Below are 8,439 nucleotides of genomic sequence, written 5' to 3'. Positions count from 1 at the left end.
AAAAAGATGAAGATGATGATGAAGGAAGATCATGACAAAGAGAGAAAGAGAAGAGAAGAAGAATTTACTGAGAGAGAAGAACAATATAAAAGAGACATTAAAGAGCGAGAGGAACAAGAGAGAAAGACACGAGAGGAGATGAAGAGAGAACGAGAGGAATGGGAGAAACAGAGACTAGAAGAAAAGAAGAGAAGAGAAGAAGAATATAAAACACTAATAAAAGAGAGAGAAGATCTTCAATCCAAGCATGAAGCAGAAGAAAACAAGATGAAGATCCTGATGGAGAAACTGAACAGAGAAACAGAAGAACTGATGAAGAAACACGAAGAAGAGAAAGAGAGAATGAAGATGATGATGGAGGAAGAACGACAGAATCAGGACAAAGAGAGAAAGAGAAGAGAAGAAGAACTCAGAGAGATAGAAGAGCGATATAAAAGAGAAATAAAGGAACAGGAGGAGCAGATGAGAGATGAGATGAAAAGTGTGAAAGACGAGTTTAACAATGAAATAAAGGAAACGAGGAAAGAAACAGAGACTGTAAAGAAAGAAAAAGAAAATCTTCAGACCAGATACAACACAGAAACAGACAGACTGATGAACAGAATAGAGAATGAAAGACAAAATCATGAAACAGAGAGAAAGAGAAGAGAAGAAGAGTTTAATGAGAGAGAAGAACAATATAAAAGAGAAATGAAGGAACAGGAGCAGATGAGAGACGAGATGAAAAGAGAACAAGGGATGTTTAAAGATGAAATGAGGCAAGAAAAAGAGATTATAAAGAAAGAAAAAGACAATCTACTGATAGAAATAGACAGACTGATGAACAGAATAGAGAATGAAAGACAACATCATGATAAAGAGAGAAATAGAAGAGAAGAAGAGTTGAATGAGAGAGAAGAGAGAAATAAAACACTACTGAAAGAGAAAGAAGAGAGTGAGGGAAAGATGCGTGAAGAGATGAAGAGAGAACGAGAGGAAAGGGAGAAACAGAGACTAGAGGAAAAGAAGAGAAGAGAAGAAGAAGAGAAAAGAAGAGAGAGAGAAAAACAGATTTGTGATGAAGAGATTGAGAGACTGAAGAGTGAAATGGAGGGAATAATCAGAGAGAAAGAGAGAATAGAAAGAGAGAGAGGAGAAGAACTAGAGGATTTAGAGAAGAGACTGAAAGAAGATCAACAGAAGACTCTTGAAGAGAAACTGAGACTGCTTGAAGAACAGCATGAAGAAGAACTGATGAGAAGACGAGTGGAGTGGAGAGAGGAATATGAAGGAGAGAAAGAGAAGAAGATCTGCTCTGAAACTGATCGTTCACTGCAGGTGAGAAACATGAAGAGAACATATTAATGTTCATTCATCACATTTTAACCCTTTAAACATCTTAACTTCAGTATCTCCAGTTCTTATCTGAATCAGTATTTTCATATATTTTACAGCTTTAAGAGCCAGAAAACAGTGTCACTTTAATTTAGCATAATGACAGCTTTATGTCAGTAATAAACTCATTAAATAAAATAACTATTTCTGCAGACAGTAATGCAAAAATGAACTGAACAACTCTTATGATTGAGCTCAAAAGAGGCATTTTATGATTATATTCATATTCAATTATTGCATTCATAAATTAAGATAATTATTATATACATAATTAAATTATTTTAAAATGTACGGACGACTTGACAAGTCTGTTTAAATCTGTATTGACACTAAATAACAGAAATGAATTATTGCTTGTAAAGATAATAATAATAATTGTACACTGAACATTAGTTTTAACTTAGTGTATTATTGTTTTTTCCACAGGGAGAAAACAAGGACATTGAACCAGCAGAAGTCAGAGCAGAAAACAAACAGAAGAATGTATTTCACAGACTTCATCTTGAAGGCAGACAGCACAATAAACTGAGAGCTGCAGATGTTCTTCAGATAACTGAACATTCATTACAGTCTCATGAGTCTTGTGCTGAAGAAGAGCTGATTCTGACTTTCCTACAGAAACTACTGATGATGAACTACAGAGCAAGATACATTACAACTAAACAGACCACTGAACAGGATCACACACAGCAAAGAGACAGTGACTCATCTGAAGATATGTTTGATATTTTTAATGCTATGTCTTTGTCTAACAAAAGAACCAGTCAGTCTGATCTCATTCACCCGATGGATGTCCAGATGGCTGTGTTTCATCGTGCTGATGGTCTCCTGAAGCAGCTGATGGTCACTAAACTGTCCCAGTGTCAGTACGCTCTGCCTCTGCTTGTTCCTGATCCATTCACACAACAGATTGAGTTTCCTCTCTGGACATTCAGACAAATCACCAAGAGCTGGAAGATCAGAAACACCAACAATGAGTTCATCAGACAAACCCAGCCGATCTACAGAGCACAAACTCCAATGGTGTTTTTCTTCAGGTTTGGCTCTGTGTCCTCATCCAAGTCTCATCTGATGAACAGTCTGATCAATGAGAAACACAACACGTTCTTCCACAGGAACTGTCCAGGCAGCAGCAGAACCAGAGAACTGATGGATGGAGTGGTGGAGATCGTCTGGTTCTGCCCGTCTGGATCAGATGATGATAAATTCACTGAGTGTGTAGCGTTCTGTAATCTACACGGAGATGCAGGAGACCACGAGAAACAGCTGCAGATCCTCACTGACATGAGCTCAGTCAATGTTGTTCTTCTGCCACGACTGGACAGGAATGATAGAAGTGCAGCAAACATACAAAACCTGTTCAGAAACAGAAAGCCACTCATTTGTCTCTTTACTGAGGATCAGTCTACTGTAACTGAGATGAGGAAAGGAACATACAAGATTGGTCTGAAAGACAGAAATCAGTCAGATGTATCAGAAGAACTCAGAAGAGCTATAAATGATTGTCTCTCAGACTCCTCTCACACTTTCAGACTTGAAGATGTGTCCAAACTCTCAGACATCAGAGTAGATGAGGAAGATGATGAAGACTGCAGGAGAGGAAGAGCAGCAGCACAGCAGATGATGAGTTTACTGGAGAAGAAAGATCTGACAGAAATCAAAGAATCATTTCTGCCTCATCAGGGGAAACTGTGGCATCAGTGGAGTCAGAAGAACAGAGAACTACATCAACCTCGAGCAGATGAGACAGAAATATACATCAGTAGAAAACACTCAGAGATGAAGAGAATCCGTCAACAGCAGCATGAATTTGACATCAGTGAGTTTATGAAGCTCTTTATTAAACAAATGAACTCATGTGCTGAACATGAGAAGATATTTTTCCTCAAATGGCTCAGATTCCTCCTGGATGAATATACATCAGCTGATCTTTCTGTTCTACATCACAAGTATAATGAAACATGGTCAGCAGTATTACAGCTAAAAGTGTATCATGATAAATTTGAACGACTCAGAGCTGAACAAGCTAAACTTGAGAGAATATCTGAGGATCTTCAAGCAGCAAACTTTGGTGTGGAGCACATCATGAGGGAGATCGGTCAGATCTATGAATCATGCTCATCTCTGAAGAAGAACAAGAAACACCTGCAGATTGACTTCTCTTCTCTCCCGAGTCTCGCAGCAGAGATGATGATCTCTGGATCTCCACTGGAGCTGATGGATGGAGATGCTGCTCATGTTCCTGTGATCTGGATCTCTGCTGTTCTAGATCAACTCATCCAGAAACTGGGAGACCAGAGAGTCTTTGTGCTGTCAGTTTTAGGGCTTCAGAGCTCTGGGAAATCCACCATGCTGAACACCATGTTTGGACTCCAGTTTGCTGTCAGTGCTGGCAGAACAACCAGAGGAGCTTTCATGCAGCTGATCAGAGTCTCAGACGATATGAAAACGCAGATGAACTTTGACTATATTCTGGTTGTAAATACTGAGGGTCTTCGAGCTCTAGAACTGGCTGGAAGATCAACAAGACATCATGGCAATGAATTGGCCACATTTGTTGTTGGTCTTGCAGATCTGACCTTGATCAACATCTTTGGAGAAAACCCTGCTGAGATGCAGGACATTCTTCAGATTGTTGTTCAGGCCTTCATGAGGATGAAGAAGGTCAGACTGAATCCCAGCTGTGTGTTTGTGCATCAGAATGTCTCAGACGTCACAGCTGGAGAGAAAAACATGGGAAGGAGACGACTGCAGGAGACACTGGATGAGATGACTAAACTCGCTGCTAAAGAAGAAGTCTGTGATGCAGAGTGTTTCAGTGATATCATTAGATTTGATGTTCAGAAAGATGTGAAGTATATTCCTCAGCTCTGGGAGGGAAGCCCACCGATGGCTCCACCAAACCCAAACTACTGTGAGAACATTCAAGAACTGAAGAAAACTATTATGACTCATGCCTCAGAATCACATGGAATGATGCTAACACATCTAAAAGACCGTATTAAAGATCTCTGGGAGGCTTTACTGAATGAACGATTTGTCTTCAGCTTCAGAAGCTCTCTGGAGATTTCAGCTTACAGGAAACTGTAGACAGAACACAGGAAGTGGTCCTGGAGTCTTCACAGAGCCATGATGGAAACTGAGAACAAACTACACAACCTGATAGAAAATGAAGCGATTCATGAGATTAAAGAAACTGATCTTCAAAAAGAGCTGAAGAAGACAAGTGAAGAAGTGGATAAATCAATGTCTGAATACTTTGAGAAAGACACAGATGCAGAAATACTGATTCAGTGGAAAATATCATTTGAAATTAAAATCAAAGAGCTTCAGGAAAATATTGTGAGAGAAACAAAGAGAAAATTAAATTACATTCTTCAGCAGCGAGACCTGAAGAAAAAGATTGATGCTCAGAGAACACATCATGAAAACACTCTCTATGAAAAGAGCAGAGAACTTACCTTCAACTTCAAATACAAAACAAATGATGAAGAAACACTGAAGAAGGAGTTTGATTTGTTCTGGGAACAGATTGTGAAGATCATCAGAGACACTCCTCCAATCAGAGACACTGATATAATGAGAGATGTGAGAGAGATCCTCAGTGACGTCTATCATTGTGCTCCTGTAGATCACTGGAGGGAGAGCAGTGATATGTTCACTCTGCTGAATTTTTCTGAAAGTCCAAAAAAAGTGGGCTTAAATGGGCTATAATGGATGCTCAAAGAACAGCTAAAGAAACATTAGGATATGGCCGAACTCTGTCTCCAGAGGATGAAGCACAAATAAGGTCACTGATCTCAGATGTTGTTCAGCGGACAGACAGAATGATTCAGTCATTTAACATCTCAAAGATGGGCTACAACATCAGCTGCATTCATCAACTCATAGATTACATCAGAGCAAGACTATCAGAACATGAGGAAGGACCAGTGAAATATGTGTTCAAGAATGAATTCTTCATGGATTTGGTTCTGTCCATCTGTAAGAGAGCAAACAAGACAATCACTGACCAGCACAGACTGTTCAGAGAAGACAATGATCCTGTATTATATTTTGAGAAGAAGAGAGAAGCGTACTGTAGTATTTTCCAGAAATACTGTCATGGATCTGCATCAGCTGTTATTTTTGGTGAGATCATCTGTCAGAAACTGAAAGAGCCTATTTGCACAGGTTTAGTGGCAAGTGATCAGTGTTTTAATACAACAGATGTAAGGTTTCCATATAGAAAATACAGAAGAGCAGGAAGCCGTTATGAAGGCTTGAGGTTCAGACTTTATAGCGGCCCGTGGTTCAGATATTATAAAGACTGGAGCATCACCCCTGATCTCTCTGAACTGCTCTACTGGAAGTGGTTTGTGTGCAGATTCCAGAGAGATCTGGAAAAATACTACAATAAAATATTTGAGGGGAGGGGAAGTATACCAGAGGAATGGAGAAGATACTCAAAACGGGACGCTATTGAGAGTTTGGATCAATACATCTAATGGAGATCAAGAAGAATAAGACTCTCGTGTCTCCTCTCAGATTCAGACTCATCTTCAGCTCAAGAAGATCAGATCTCATCAAATACAGACGAGGATTCAAGACAAGATTCAGTTCCACATTCTGATATCAGTGAAACGATCAAAGCAACATATTCTGTAGACATGATTGACAAAGCTGTATATTACAATTTAAACAGCCTAATCTCTATGATGAATAAATAAAAAGTAACCATATTAATGACTGATGATATATGTGTTTCTGAAATTAATACAGAAACATCAAGGACAATGTGTGCATCATTTCTGTTTCATGTAGTGTTTCTAAAGACTCTATCAGCAGCAGATTCAGATTCATGTTATAATTGGAACAATTTAATTGTATGTGAATGAACAGAAGTTTTATGTCAAATGTTTGTTGAATTTTAAAGTAAAATGTTTCCCAAACTTTCAACCAAATGCAGCAGAAATGAACTACTCTTGTTTTCAGCATGAATATGTGAGACAGTACTCTGAGATTTCCCTCAGCATCTGTTCAAATTATATTCTGTATACTATATCACAAAATTAAATGTCAGTTGTTTCTGTTTTGTCCATGTGTGACAATAAAGAGCATGAAAATGTAATGTATTCAAACTAAAGTTCTTGTCTTTCCGTTCCAGTAAAAAAAAAAAAAAAAGATATTTATTGACGTGAAGACTGCATTATGAGATGAGGATGTTTGAAATGATGTTTGATTGTGTACATTTACATTCTTCTGTTGAAATGCCACAACAAAACAAAATTGAGATCCTGAAATGAAGTCTATTGAGATGTTTTGCACTGTTGAGATTATTCAGATTATTCATTCGTTGATCTGATGGTTGTGTCTCTCCTCACTGGATGTGGTTTTGTCTGCATGTGTGTGTGTGTGTGTGTGTGTGTGTGTGTTTGGATCTTCATTTTTGTGTTTGCATGTGTATCTCATTGTTTCTCAGGCGAATGAGTCCATGTCAAATAAAAAAAAAAGAGAGAAATTGTATTTTGCATAAAGAAAAGAAAATATTTATAATATCCTCTGATGAAATCTTGAAATAATAATGAATTGATTTGATTTGCAGTAGATATGTTTCAATGGCTGACATCAGATCAATTGTTATTTGCTGAAATTAATTTAAATGGGAATTGATCCTTCTTTCTTTTGTGTATTTAACGCTGTTTTTCTGTTATTGATAAATAGTCAATCTCTGGCTGACATGTTTTTGATTTTTATTTTGTAGTTATTTCCCCCGTGTGACTGTGTGTTTGACTGAAGTTTTGAATTTCCATTCACTCATTCATATCCCTTCAACTAGTCCTGTATATAATTCATATAGTGTCATTCGGATTGATTCTCAAACAGTTTCTTCTTATTGTCGAGTGTCATCTGTAATGAAGCCTTCGAGGTTTTCAGTCAGTTGCTGGATTGCTGAAGGATTGTCAGATGTCCAGTGCTGTCTCTTCTGCTCTGCAGGATCTGTTCATGGATCAGTGTGTCTCTGGAGATCTGCTGATGTTTGAAGTGAAGTGAAGTGAAGTGACATACTGCCAAGTATGGTGACCCATACTCGGAATTCGTGCTCTGCATTTAACCCATCCATAGTGCACACACACAGCAGTGAACACACACACACCATGAACATACACAGCAGTGAACACACACACACACACACCGTGAACACACACAGCAGTGAACACACACACACCATGAACATACACAGCAGTGAACACACACACACACAGCAGTGAACACACACACACACACACACACACACACACACAGCAGTGAACACGCACACACACACACACACAGCAGTGAACACACACCCGGAGCAGTGGGCAGCATTTATGCTGCGGCGCCCGGGGAGCAGTTGGGGGTTCGGTGTCTTGCTCAAGGGCACCTCAGTCGTGGTATTGAGGGTGGAGAGAGCGCTGGACATTCACTCCCCCCACCTACAATCCCTGCCGGCCCGAGACTCGAACCCACAACCTTTGGATTACGAGTCAGACTCTCTAACCATTAGGCCACGACTTCCCTTGCTGATCGTATCTGGAGGACAGAGATGCTGATGGACACGGTTCAGTCCAGACTCGGTTCTATTGGCTGTGCGGATGTATGCAAATACATAGATTGACAGGCAGGAACATCTAATCATTGTATTTGGACTGAATTCAATGATTGAATGATCATGTGATGGTCCTGAGGCTACTGCACAAGATAAATATTATTTAACAAAAAAAATGCTGCCCACTGCTCCGGGTGTGTGTGTGTGTGTGTGTGTGTGTGTTCACTGCTGTGTGTGTGTGTGTGTGTGTGTTCACTGCTGTGTGTGTGTTCACTGCTGTGTGTGTGTGTGTGTGTGTGTGTGTGTGTTCACTGCTGTGTGTGTGTGTGTGTTCACTGCTGTGTGTGTGTGTGTGTTCACTGCTGTGTGTGTGTGTGTGTTCACTGCTGTGTGTGTGTGTGTGTGTTCACTGCTGTGTGTGTGTGTTCACTGCTGTGTGTGTGTGTGTGTTCACTGCTGTGTGTGTGTGTGTGTGTGTGTTCACTGCTGTGTGTGTG

The 8,439-nt window shown here is 39.6% G+C and overlaps 1 pseudogene across 1 annotated transcript; it reads left to right on the top strand.

The window, feature by feature from the left end:
• The first annotated feature begins 267 nt into the window (after positions 1–267).
• Positions 268–5,861, top strand: LOC306874590 (interferon-induced very large GTPase 1-like; annotated as a pseudogene). Its single transcript has 3 exons — positions 268–934; positions 1,064–1,317; positions 1,801–5,861. The product of its transcript is annotated as an interferon-induced very large GTPase 1-like (transcript).
• The last annotated feature ends 2,578 nt before the right edge of the window (positions 5,862–8,439 follow it).

The sequence above is a fragment of the Barbus barbus genome (assembly GCF_936440315.1).
Source record: "Barbus barbus genome assembly, chromosome: 9".
NCBI lineage: Eukaryota > Metazoa > Chordata > Actinopteri > Cypriniformes > Cyprinidae > Barbus > Barbus barbus.
The sequence above is the reverse complement of the archived record's forward strand: the minus strand, read 5'-3'. Positions and strand labels throughout refer to the sequence as shown.